This window comes from Canis lupus, chromosome 29 (genome assembly GCF_048164855.1).
Source record: "Canis lupus baileyi chromosome 29, mCanLup2.hap1, whole genome shotgun sequence".
Classification (NCBI taxonomy): Eukaryota; Metazoa; Chordata; class Mammalia; order Carnivora; family Canidae; genus Canis; species Canis lupus.
The window spans coordinates 21,275,422-21,289,875 of NC_132866.1; the positions used below are offsets into that span (position 1 = coordinate 21,275,422).

The 14,454-nt window shown below is 35.7% G+C and overlaps 1 long non-coding RNA gene across 1 annotated transcript in view; it reads right to left on the reverse strand.

Annotated features, from left to right (window-relative positions):
- The window catches only part of LOC140620563 (uncharacterized), a 39,423-nt gene extending 26,193 nt beyond the window's left edge, over positions 1–13,230 (reverse strand). The window contains exon 1 of the long non-coding RNA XR_012020319.1: positions 13,072–13,230. This is a non-coding gene — a long non-coding RNA (uncharacterized lncRNA). The remainder of the gene's footprint in view (positions 1–13,071) is intronic.
- Between the last annotated feature and the right edge of the window lie 1,224 nt (positions 13,231–14,454).

Here is a 14,454-nt window from a genome sequence, read left to right on the forward strand (position 1 = left end):
CCCTTTGTGGGATGGAGTTGCTGGAGACCTGAGGTCAGACAGACTAAGTTTGAACCCCAGCTACACTATTTACTAGCTGTTTGGCCCTAAGTAATTATCTTGCTATTATGGTGTCAATTCTCTCAAAATTGAGTAAGCAATTGTCACTAGCTTAGGTAGTTAAGGTATCATATGTAAGTGTAGAATATGAAAAACACTTGCAATAATACTCATTATTCACTAATAGCTCAGAAAATCTTATAACTATCATTGTTATCTCTATTCTAGACTCTTCCACCTGATTTCCCTGTATCCTACAGGCTTCAGGATGGCTTTCTTAGACGGTAATTCTGATCATGTCATTGAGTTTGACAACAACCATGCTGATTCACGCTTGAGTGCAAATGAGATGAACAAATCTTACATCCTCAGCTTCTTAAGATCTGGACACAACCACCCTTCTCCTTTAAATACCCCCTATGTCTTCTTCCAGTCACTAAGATAAAATAAAACGTGAACCTCCTCCTCTCTTGCTAATGTGTCTAAGTTTTCTTGATCCATTCAAAGAAGTTCTCCTTGGTTATCCCTGCTTTCCTCTCTTCACCCAGCATTCTTTATATACTTTCATCATACCCATAATCTATATTTGTCCTAGCACTGCAGCTAGTGTATATTAAGTACCCAGCAAATATTTATTGGGTAAGTGCATAAATGAATGAATGAATATATTTAATAATTTAATAACTTTAGAAGAATTGTACCATGTTAGATGTTTTCCCGTTACTATAGACAACATAAGAAAATCCAACATCTTAGGTAAGTCCATGAAATATTTCATCCTCAAGAGGAAAATCCAAAAAATGATTAGTAATAATAATATAAAATAACATTTTACTTTCAGGTGAACAAAAATAAGTATAAGTTCATCTTACTTGGAATTTTAACATGTTGGTTTAGAGAACATGCTCTCATCATGTCTTATTATAAGTAGGGTAAACTCATATTCTCAGGACAGTTCCAATTTATGCCCATTATTCTGGATTAATTTTTAAAACACCTTTTTTCTCTTTTAAAAATATTTTGATTCTGATGATAAATTATAATGTCATCCTAATTATAAAGAGAGTTTACTTTTAAAGTTAAAACAAAATTAAAAGGTCACATAGTAAGGAAGTCCAAAGGTAATTAACCCTGTCTAAAGACAACATTTCAAGGGCAAGCTAGCATCATTTACATCATACAAAGTATACAGCTTATCTTTCAAAAATGTTACTAGGAGTCTTCTGTGAACTACTGTTTTTATACTGTTCTATGTAATGGTCTGCTTATTTTCTGCCTCATACACATTCTCTTCCTTCTTTTTCCTGTATCTTGGGCCATGAACACAACCTACAGATACAGGATAAAGATTCAAAATAACTCTCTCCAGTGTTTAAGTGATAGAAATACAAATCACATTCATAATGATGAGCTAAATAATGATCCCACAAGAATATCCATGTCCTAATGCCCAGAAGTTATAACCATGTTATACATAGCAAAAGTGACTTTGCAAATATGATTAAGTTAAGAATCTTGAGATGGGGAGAGTATCATAAATTATCTGCATGGCACAATATAATCACAAGGTCCTTATATAAGGGAAGTAGGAGGGCCTGAGTCAAAGAGATATAAAAATGGAAGCTGAAGTCAGACAGGAGAGAAGATGCTATACTCTTGGCTTCCAGCATGGAGGAAGGAGCCAGGGAATGTAGGCAGCCTACAGAAGCAGAAACAAACAGGAAACATCTCTGCCAACACTTTGGTTTTAGCTCAGTGAACCTGATTTCAGACTTTGACCTCTAGAGCTATATGAGAATAACATTGTGTGTGTGTGTGTGTGTGTGTGTGTTTTAAACAGCTATTTAAAAAAATTGTTATAGCAGCAATAGAAAACTAATATACTAAGTAACTGAAAAAGAGCAGTGTTTATGCTAACATAACTCAGAATTGCATTAGCACCTTGCTTCAGATTTGGCTGGATTTAATGTCACCAAAAAGCTTTCTTTATTTCTCATTTCTACTTTATCTGGCTGTTATTCCCCACATAGAAACCTAGATTCTCCACAATAACATTCTTTAACTGCAAGCCTTGTAAAATATAGTGTCTCATTTCTTGTAACATAAACAAAAATTCTAATAATAATTTTAGTTGGCTCAGTTTGAGTCATGGGTCTATTTATCACAGTAGAGGAGGGGGATCTGATATGATCATATGAGTCCTAGGTTATATGCACACCTCTGAATCTAGAGGGAGATGGAGGTCAACACAGTGAAATCATATGAACTAAAGGTCTGGGAAGTTTTTAGGAATTCTGGGGTCATGTTATTAGGAGATTGGAGTATGGTAATAGTAAGCAGGCAAAATCCATACAAGTCACTGCTATCAGCCTTATGAGCATCCTCTGTTTGAATAATAGATTGTTTTAACACTAGAAAATGTCCAACGAAATTTTTTGGTTTTGTTTTACAAGACATTCTCCTTCGAGTGGCATGTCAAATTCTTGGGTTATTTTCACATCATTGTTCTACTATCCATGTCTACAGAGTTCTCTCCTGTCAGACAAAAGATAGTTATAAAAGATCAACCATAGAGAAAATTTATAGGTGGGGTCTGAAAGTAGAATTCATCATTTACATCTGCATTTCATTGCCCAGAACTCAGGCATATAGCTGTACTGAAGTACAAGGAAAACAGGAATTTTATTATCTGTAAGCATAAAAGAAAAAAGAGAACTGTTGGTGAATTACCAACCAGTTTTTCCCATAGATTCATTCTTATAACTGGTTTCTTTCTAATCTCTAAAATCAATTTATATACTCCAGAGATGTTAACAAGTGTCTCACTTATAATGGACAGAGATACTCAAGATAAAGGAACATGGATAGTTTTGGAAATAGGAAGGGCCACAATTTCCTAGATCCTTGCCATTGCTGTTCCAGGGACCAGCTATTTTGCCCCCTTATTGATAACTGCCTGCTTAGATTCCCAGTCCTAGTCCCCCATGGTGGTGCTATCTCCAAGCCAGGTTAGTGTCTTTTCTACCAGTTACATTTTGTCCAACTCCATTCCCAAACTGCCTAAATTAGCTCTCAATCTTGTTTGCCATTTACATGCCTGGTTTTTCTGTAGGAATTATTATATCCTTATTTTCCTACTTTCAGCAGTTTTTTTTTTTTGAGAGAGAGAGAGAGAGCATGTAGAGGAAGGGCAGAGAGAAAGGGAGAAAGAGAATCTTAAACAGGCTCCATACCCAGCATAGAGTCTGATGAGGGGCTCGATCTCATGATCTGAGATCATGATATGAGCCAAAATCAAGAGTTGGATGCTTAGCTCACTAAGCCACCAAGGCACCCCATTCTACTTTCACCAGTTCTCATTACAATATTTCCTTTCCTACTTTAGTTAAAGTTTTTCAACACCTCAAAAATAATACTGATTTAGCACTTAGTTGTAGACATTTTCTCTAAGCTAGGCTTGTTTTCCACGATCTAGGCTCTGAAGTCCTTCTGTTTTCACTCCCTTTCCAAATAAAAGCTATGGACCTAAGAAGGTGGGTAAACAATAGAGGAAATAGGAGGGGGAAATTGATTGGAAAAGCAGGAGGGAGAAGGTGGATATTTTTCTCCAAGCTATTCATGGAGCTTCTCCAAAGAAGGAGGACAAGAAAGGAGAGTGTGAAAACATGAGGATAACAAAAAGTTGGAGAGTGAGAACAGGCAAGGGGCAATATCACAGAGCTGCACTCTTCTGAAGATCTCTGTGAAATGATTCATTTGCTAGCAAAGGATACAGGTAGGCTATAAGAACAGAGCTTTGGCAATGCTGTGAATTTCCCATGAGAGATTTGATTCTTTTATTTTTTCAGTAGTACACTGAAATCTTCTTTGAGACTATCCCACAAAAGTTTCATGGATGATATCCTAGAGAATTCTAACAACGAGCAAGTGCATATATATGTTTTTTCAAATTATGTCATTTTTAATGAACACTTAAATAATAGTAATTCACTCTGAATGGGGAGCTCTGAAGTTTTGTTATATACTATCTGATCACTGTGCAATCACACACTTGTTCATGGCCTTGCTCCCTTCTTTCAGATGATTGATCAGAAATAGGTCTTCTCTAGCCTGAGCAGACAATACCACCTCATACTATAAGCGAGTGAAGGGTCAAGAAAAAGCAAATGAAAAAATAAAGGATAATTGAGGTACAAATGGGGAAATGAAAGATATAAATAGAATGAGGACTACAAAGGAGGCTTCTATAAAAGCATATGTTTTCTTTTTTTTAAGATTTTATTTATTTATTCATGAGAGATACAGAGAGAAGCAGAGACATAGGCAGAGGGAGAAGGAAGTTCCCTGTGGGGAGCCCGATGTGGGACTCAATCCCATGATCCCAAGATCATGACCTGAGCCGAAGGCAGATGTTCAACCACTGAGCCAACCAGGCATCCAAAAAGCATATATTTTCACCAATGACCATTGACTTCTTAGCAAGCTTTTGTTGAGTATCTATTATTTCCTATATATGGTTAATGAGGATATCAAGCAGGAGTGTTTGTAAAAAAAAAAAAAAATGCAGTGAATGCTGAATGAAAGGGTTAAGTACAGATTCTCAGAGGCTGTGATGTCTCTAGAAGGAGAGGAATGTGCCAAACTAGAGAACTTAAGGGAAGTATCCCAAGGAAATAAACCCTGAGCTGGGCTTCAAAGGTTGGGTAGAACTTGACCAATGTAGATATGAAATAAAGATATAGAGTGAAAGGAAAAAGAGAAATCTACAAACAAAAGAAGGTCTAAATCATAGAACCTGTAGTATATGAGCTTAGATTGATTGGGACAAACAGTGGTAAGGAGAATGAAAAGAAACAGGAAAGCAGATGAGATAAGGAAAAAAGAGAAGGAAAATGAACACTAAATAGAGAATGATGAAGAAAAATGGTGGTATGAAAGAAGGAAGGAAGGAAGGAAGGAAGGTAGAAAGGAAGAAAGAAAAAGGAAGAAAGAAAGAAAGAAGAAAGAAAGAAAGAAAGAAAGAAAGAAAGAAAGAAAGAAAGAAAGAAAGAAAGAAAGAAGAAAGAAAGAAAGAAAGAAAGAAAGAAAGAAAGAAAGAAAGAAAGAAAGAAAGAAAGAAAGAAAGAGTTTCAGATATTCACAAATTCCTGTACTTGAACCCATCAGGTTGGTCTCAGAGAGCTGATAATACTACGGTAGAGTCCTCATGACTGTGTTTCTCTATTGGCTTTCCAGATAGATTGTGCATAGAGAGTTCCAGGCTGACTTCATTGTGAAGTCTTGAATCACATTTCCAAGTATAATAGATTTCTTGTAAGCCACAAAGTGGAAGTTCACCAAGTGAAATGACAGAATTGAGACAGGAATATGTAAATTCATCCAGTAATAAGTGGGAGAGTTTCTGTATAAGATTAAATTTCCTTTTAAATATTCTACTACTCTTTAATAGTAAAACTCCTAATATTTAAATATAGGCCATGACAATGAAATTTTCCTCTAGTCCAAAATGAAATAAATCGGAGAAGGCTTGTTTTGTAATGTTTTGCATAGTAATTGTTAATGCATTTGACAAATTAGTTACTATTATCACGATTTACCTCCCATCTCAGTTATCAACATTTTCATGGGAAAAACAAGACAAAATTGAAAATGTATCTATCATACATCTCTTTCATAATATCCACACATCTTAACATGGCCTCCTTAGTAGCTTTGCACTGTATTGATTTAGCTAAAAGGGAAGTATGTTTCCTAGAATTCTCTCCCTGTAGGCTCTGTGTTAGGATTATTCATGAAAGACATATGAGTAAGATTTGGAAGGCAAATATGAATTAGCAGTGGTATTTACACTTGGAAAGTTGTTGTAGGGTCAGGCACTATTGTAGTTCTCCTATATTGAGAGCCTTAAATCCTCCCTGTGTTTTGATTTAGTTAATGGCTCATGACAATGTCTCTACCTTTAGACACCCAAACAAAAGAGAGGGAATGGTTCCAAGTTGACCTCAGTGCCTTGAAGTCAGACCATTTTCTCCTAGGACAGAAAAGTCGCCTGTCTTTTCTCTGGGGAGACAATTATTTAGGAAGTCACATTGGCTCCATGTGACCAGGCCATATTTGACAGGGAACAGACAGAAAGAACAATTTCTGCAATAAATACAAGGCTTTGCTATTTACCAATGAACATGAGGAAAAATGTTCTACTGTAGCTCCTTCCAAAAGAATATACTTTTTTCTCTCAATTTTGCCAGCCTCTAGGTGAATACATATCCCTGTCAGAGAAGGTTGGTCTTAGAAAAGGTTAGAAGTTCCCCATCCAATAACATTTCAATTCCGAAAGCTAGTTAACTTGGCTAATTGATTCTCAGTTGGTGAAATGATAAAGTACTTGGAAATGGAAAATTGAATTTTCATATATGAATTCTTAATAATATAATCACTAATTAAAAAATGAAACTAGGTAAAAGAAGTGTCATAAAGAGATAAAATACTTTTTTCTTCATATTGTTTTATCAAATATTTAGTATCAATGTGTTGAAAGAAAATTCTTCACATAAAAGTCAACATGAAAATGAACATATTAAAAAAAAAAGAATCATAGTCCCTCCACCTAAAAGCAACTTCTGTAGACATTTTGGTTGGATTCGAGTCCATATGATATCACCCAGCTGTATACATATTTCCTATTAAAAATACACTTATACTGTTCTGTAATGTTTTTAACATTTTTAAAAACAGATTAAAATTGATATGTTTTCTCATTAGTGATTGTGCTTCCATAACATCAGAGGCATAAACTTAAACAAGTAAATGTGCTTAAACGTAAACTGTCAGTTGCATAGATTTGTAGCTTTACCCTTTAAAAGTTGTGGCCAACTGCGTGGCAAAGTGCCTTGTTCACTTTGAGGCATTGCTTCAAATTTTTCTGGACTAGCAGCATGAAGATGTCTTTCCTCAGGTATAAATGCCCTATTTTAATGAAATAATCCTGATGAGCAATGATTTTCATCATTTTTAGGAAATGACAGCCTAAGACAAGCAGATGAACATGCTGACAAGCAAATAAAAACGAATCAAGTTCAAGGAGCTTCAAAGAGTGTGCTCTTGGAGGGGTAAGGGCTGCAGGACTGCACCATTGTCACTCTTGATGATAGTTGAATTCTTCATGAATTCTCCTCTGTCTGGAGCCATTAGAGGAAGAACCATAGCTCTAAAAAGCTGACTCCCAGGGAGGTTATAAAAGGAAATCTTTCTGGGGCTACACATTAACTTCACACCATATAGTTCATGATTAAAAATAGCATTTGTTTTTATGGGACATCTCTTGTAGAAGCTACCCGACTGGGCTACAGATTTTAATGTCACTGGGGTCTCACTTTATATGAGAGCAATAAATGCATTCCTGCAAAGTTGGGAGTGATTTAGATTTAAAACAACTGAATTATATTTAGAATGCACTTGGATAACTCAATGTTTAAAAGAACCCTGCAGTGAATCCCTTGGAAACTTAAAGAATCCTTTGGTTCTGTGAATAATCATGGTTCTTGAAACCTTGCTGAATTGTTTGTGCAAGATCAAATTTTTATGTTGAAGGAATGAAGTCTGTGGTTTTCTCTCAGGTAAATTGTATTCATTAATATTTATGAGATTCTTTGTTTTAGATGGTGAGTCTTTGTTTCTTTTTGTGGTCATCATGTTTTTTTCCTGAAATGTTATATTTTTCAGTTGTCATCATTACTTATATCATGCTAAATACTTTATATATTATATCCATGTTGTAGATTATATGTAGGAAAATAGAGAGAAAAAATGGGAATCAATTAGCACCCACTATTTATCGTGGATTGAGAGCAAAAACAAAAAACACTATTATAATCACATCAGCAAAAGGACTTTTCCCAACTAAGAAAGAGAAGATGTTCAAACCAAGAAAATGCATCAGAGATATTAGTGGGGGATTAAGAAACAACTATGTAAAACTCATTGCTAAATGTATTGAATTTACATTATTTGCTTCTGGTAGGGAAAAAGAGACAAAAAAAAAGACTAGCAGAAAAGGATGACAAAGTACATTCATCTTTCAGGAAACTATAACTTGTTAATTATTTAATAAATAATTGGCATTCTGGATTTATTTATGGAGCAAATTTCAAAACAGAGAAAGCCATTTTAAATTTTTTGTATTATTATTATTATAGAACAGTGCTGCCATAAATACTAGATTTACACATAAATAGGTCACATTTTCCACCAGCCCATTATGAAGAATATAGTGTTGATAGCATGAGAGTTAAAGAAATATGCCTGAGACAGTGTGGGCCACATCCATCATTGCAGGCAGAGTAAGGCAGGAAATATATTATACTATATAGTATAATATACTGCTAGCAAAAAAAATGTGGGACAATAAATTCTTTGGTATAAATATATTTAATAATCTCCTCCCCCTACCCAAGCCACATCAGGAAGAGAGAGTCAAACTGCTAGCTGGGAGTGGGTTGTAGATAGGCCCCAGATCATAGGCCCCAGCAGTTTCTAGAAGAGAATGACATTTCATTGCAAGAGTCTTTCCTCTCATCACTGTGGGCTTTTGGCAATCACCAAGCTACATCCACATCTAGGCTGATTGTCAGTCTTCCCTGACTCCCTACACTATGTGAAATACTTTGATACTACTTTAAATCTTCCTGTTAATATACTCATAATAGCTACGAATATGTTCAGTATTATGAATATTGTACCATGTCTGTCTCTGGTACAAGACTCTAAGTTCTGTGAGTTTAGAGACTCTGGTTCACCTTTGTGAACCCTGTCAATCAGCCTGCGGACTGTGAAGTCAGATGCTGGGGATGAGTAGTTGCTTTACGTCAAGAGAGAGCATAGACACTGGAAGCCTGGAATAAAGATGAGAGTTCGAACACAGGAGAGGGCCCACTTCAGGTCCTCAGGCAGGACAACTGACTGCTGACCTCAGGAAGAAAATAATGCTCAGCTTCTGGGGCCATGTGCTGCTTAGAGACTAAGATTATTACAGAATTTGAGGATAGGTTGATTTAAGATTTATTCCATTTCAAGTGTTCTACATCACTCCTGACAGGTCCTTATGGAGACTCCTTGATGACAGGAGCTGTGTAATTGAGCTTCTCTACTTACTCATCAATGCCTGATACATGGGAAGACCCCAAGTGCACAGGCTGGTAGACTGATGTGGATTTGAAAGTCTTTGATTGCAGAAGAGTTAACCAAGTTAATACAACCCCTGCTTTATTTTTAACCTCAAATAGAAGTGTCCAAATAAGTGAAACTCAGGTCCTGGAAGCTGCTCAGGACTTCACTCTATGGTCTGGCTTCCTCACACTCTTGGAACAGACAAGCATCTGGTGATGACTTTAATATCTTTTACTAAGATGTCTTTTTTTTTTTTTTAAGTTGAAGGTCTGGAACAAGGACATAGGGCACTACAATAATGTTCTAGTTGCTTCTGTGGTTAGTCTCCTACATGTATCATGTATGTATTTATTCTGAGCAAGTTGACAACTGACATTAAAGAGATTCCCACATAGTAGTGTGAAAGAAGAGAAAAGCACCTAGGAAAAATGAAGAGCAAAGGGGATCTCTCTCTGGCACAAGCAAATAATGAGAGGAGAGCACTTTGCCTTTAGCCTTGCAGCTGCCCAATTACACTGTTTTCACTTCAGGGAAGAGTATCAGAAAAAGGAAATAGGCAAAAGATATAAAAAGACATCAAAGAGACCTGTGAATAGCCAACAAGCACATGAAAAGATTCTAAACATCCTAAGTCATCAGGAAAATTCAAATTAAAATCACAATGTGATACGACTTCCATCGGCAAGAATGGTTAAAATAGACAAGTGCTGGAGAGAATGTGGGGGAAATTAGAGCCCTCTGGTGGTAATGTTAAAATGGTGCAGCCACTTTGGTAGTTCCTTGAACAGTTAAATATAAACTTGTCATATTCACCCTCAATTTCCCTACTAAGATATCATTCCCAGAGAAAGGAAAAATTATGTTCATAAGTATTATGTTCTACATGAGTGTTCATAACAGCATTATTTCATGTAGCCTAAAAATGGAAACAACCCAAATGACCATCAACTTATAAATGAATATGAATATGAATATAAATGAATAATATGAATGTTTATCAGAGAGAACACTATTCAGCAGTTACAAAGATGAAAGAACTTATACTAGCTATGACAAGATGAATCTCAAAAAATATTTTTAGCTGAATAAAGCTCGATGTAAAAGACTACTTATTGCATGATTACATTTATGTAATATGTCTAGAGAAACATTATTTATAGAAACAAAATATAAATAGTGGTTATCTGAGGGTGGGGACGGCAATGGAGAGTGAATGCAAATAGGCACTAAGAATCTTTGTGGGGGATAGAAACATTCTAAAATTATATTGTGATGAAAGTTGCATACCTGTAAGTTTTCTAAAAATCATTGAATTGTACATTTAAAATGGGAGTATTTTATGGTATACAAATTATACTTCAAAAAATATTCCATATGATTAAAGAAAATAACTATCTTATAATCTAGAAGTTTTTAAAACTAGAAATGAATTATTTTTCTACCCGTACCAGACCAACAATGAGCCAAGAAAATGTGCTAAAATGTTTAAATATATGCTAATACACACAAACTACATATTCATATAATGACACATGTATTTTAAAATACTGAGATATTTTTTCAATGTTTTTGATGGTTTTTGCTTTGAAATTTTTAGAGCAGTGTACCATTAAAAAGTGACATTAAAGTTAACATTAAAAAGTGGCCCCTGGTCTTCTCGTGTAATTCTGTGATATATCATCATTATTTTCAAATTTAGTAACAATGTATTAACCTAACACAATATGCAGTCCTTCGAACACACTCAGTGACACTTGTGTATTCTATCTAACTATTCATCTGACAATTGTATCTTCCCTCCAACATCCTCACCAAAGATTTATCTCTAAAGATCAGAAATGTATTACTTCCTGAGGCAACACATTACATGGCTCTCTAAATCAAAGAAAAACATATTCAAATTTCTGGTGAATAACTTTACTTGCATAACCTAGAGCAATATTCTCCAATACAACTTTTTCTGTGATGATATAAATATTTCCTCATCTATACTGTCCAATACAATGACCACCCTCTAGCAATATGTTGCTTAGTTCTAATTGATTTAAATTTAAATAACTACATTTGTCTGTAGTTATTGGTATTGGCTGTATGTAATATGTATTGGCTGTACATATTGCTGTATTAGACAGCATAGGCATAGGGGCTCATCCAACTTATCTAAATCAAAAAAGTGAAAGTCAAACTTCCTTGACAAACCTGCTTGCCTCTTCTTGTATTTCCCACCTCAAAGATAATTACAATCCTTTATCCAGTTGCCCATTCCAGAAATCATGGAATTATTCTAGAGTTATCTCTGCTTGAGATCTGTCACAAAGTCCTATGAAATCTACCTTCCACACAATCCTTATTCTTGTCTGGCTTCTGTATTTCACTGATCCTATCTTTTCATGCCTCTTTATTTCTCTCTGCATTCTGTGTCAGTCTGTTATGCCTCTCCATCACTTGTCTAACTAGCCTACAACCCATGTCAGTGCATGACTACCACAACAAGCTCTCTAAAAGGCATGACTTTTTTTTTTTTAAGATTTTATTTATTTATTCATGAGAGACACAGAAGGAGAAAGGCGGAGACTTAGGCAGAGGGAGAAGCAGGTTCCATGAAGGCAGCCCGATGTGGAACTCAATCTGGGAACTCCAGGATCACACCCTGAGCCAAAGGCAGTCGCTCAACTGCTGAGCCACCCAGGCATCCCTAAAAGGCATGTCTGGCAATGTCCACTCTATTGCTTGAAATTCTTGAGTGCCCTCCAATGCATTCTAGATATAATCTAGTATTTGGTTGAGGTACATCATGATCTGGTCCCTTCTTGCTATTCCTTTTTTTTTTTTTTTCCTTCTTGCTATTCCAGTTCACTTGTCATTACTCAGATTTGCTTCCTACATTTGTACAGGCTGCCTTTTTATATTACAGACTGTCCTCTACATTTTTATAAGCAAGGCAGTGCTCAAAGACAAGAACAGATGCTCCAGACCCATATAGTCTAGGTTTGTATGTTGGGTCTACCACTTAGCTTTCCTTAGCTTATAGTTAGTTACTTGTAAAAGAGAAATAATAAGATCACCTACCTCTTAGAGTTGATGAGATAATATTTATAAAGCATAATCAGTATATGTTTTAGACATTCCACAAATATTTTCTATTGTTACTAATATTCCTAACATGTCCATTTAACAGATCCCTACTTATATTTCAAGATTCAGATAGTACATATCAAGGATATCATTTGTACTGGCCCTTCCCCTCCTACCCCATTTTTCCTCCTAGACTATAATTTCATGATTAAATTGGCATGCCATTTTCATTGCTCTTTATATATATAAGATAATTACTATTTTCTTATATTCAACTCCCCTATAAAGATTGTAAACACCTTGAAAATAAAAACTATGGATCCTCCAGGTATGACCCAGCATCTAATCCACTATACATATTCAATAAATATGAGCTCCCCAAATGAAGTTTGCAAAAGAACACAGTTTTTCAGGAATGAGTATAGAAGTCTCCAGATGTAGAGGCTCCTAAGATTGACATTACTAGGATTGGTAGTGTTAACTACTTTAAACTTCCAGATCAATGGTTCAAATGAATAATCTACCAGCACTGCTTTAATAAAATGGACAATCTGTAAGTCAGACATCCTACCAGAACCCTGGATCCAAAAAGCTGTATGTAGCTAGCCTTGGGTCACACTACAGACAGCTGATTTTTATTCTAGGAAAATTAGATTCTGAACCAAGTCTTCATCAGACTTGGTAGAAAAGCGCTAACTATGAATTTTCTCTGGTACTTCTTATCCTCAAGAAGTCAACATTTGGGCAACTATGAGGCTGCTCTTATCAAAATCAGAATGGAAATTGGGGTACCTGAGTGGCTCAGTCATTTGAGTTGTCCAACTCTTCAGCTCAGGTCATGATCTCAGGATCATGAGATCAAGCCCTTCATCAGGCTCCATGCTGGGCGTGGTGCCTGCTTAAGATTCTCTGTCTTCTTCTCCCTCTGCCTCTTGCTCCTACTTGCACACACTCTTTCTAAAAAGAAATAAAACATAAAAAAAAATTCAGAAAGGAAATACTAATGACCTTACTTTTGTTAGAGCTATTACCTTGATTACCTTTTCAAAGTGACCCTAAACCATCCCTCACAAGTTTTTCAACGTTCTCTTGGAAATGATCACTGCTACAGAAGTTAAGAAGATGACATTGAAACTTATAGATGGTTAATTTTATGTTTCAACGTGGCTAAGCTATAGTTCCCAGGTATTTCATCAAACACTGACCTAGGTATTGCTGTGAAGATGTTTTGTAGATGCAAGTAACATATACAATCATTAATTTTAAGTACTGGAGATTACTTTCATACTGTAACTGGGCCTGATCCAAACTGAAAGGCCTGTGAAAAAATCATTTCCCAGAAGTAATTCTACATTGACACTGCAATACCAGCTCTTTTCCTCAACCTGCCAGTCTGCCTTACAGACTTTAGACTTGTCAGCCTCCAAAATTACATAAGCCATTTCCTTCAAATTCTTTCTCCCTCTCTGTATGTGTGTAAATATATATCCTACTATGTGATTAGATAGCTAGAAGGAGATGTACATGCATATATCTATATGTATCCTACTGTTTCTGTTTCTTTGGATAAACTTGTTCAGGAATCAGAGATTGTACCAAGGGACTGAACTTTTAAAGTATGGTTAACTTTACTTGGATTCCAAGTAAAGTCCAAGAGGATTCATCAACCTTTCCAGGCTCATTTTTAGAAAACTTGCTTTTGCGTGCAGACAACTTTGCATTCAGGCTCTGATGGCTCAGAACCACCTGGCAGAAATGGGCACAATTATTTGAGGACATGAACTTGATAGACCCAGCCTGTGCACATGATGATTTTTAGAGTAGTTTGGCTCTAAAATCTTAGCTCTATATCATTTCTCATCTTGTTCACCCTTCTTAAACCCTTTCATGAACTATCCTCTTTCCAACTGAGTCTTAATTCCTAAGGACATTGGTGATATATAATCCTCAAGTCTTGAAAAAATGCATTTGATCTTTTTTACTTCTGTGAATGGATAATTTTACTACTCTTTATATAATAGCATATTACCAGCGGCAGCATTTTTTTGATGGCCCTTTACACTAAGATGTAATAGTATAAATGAGAAACCTAAGTAAGAAATCAAAATGTTTCTACTCTATCCTTCATGTGTGCACAAATAAGATAGCTTATTGTATGTGGGTAATAATATACCA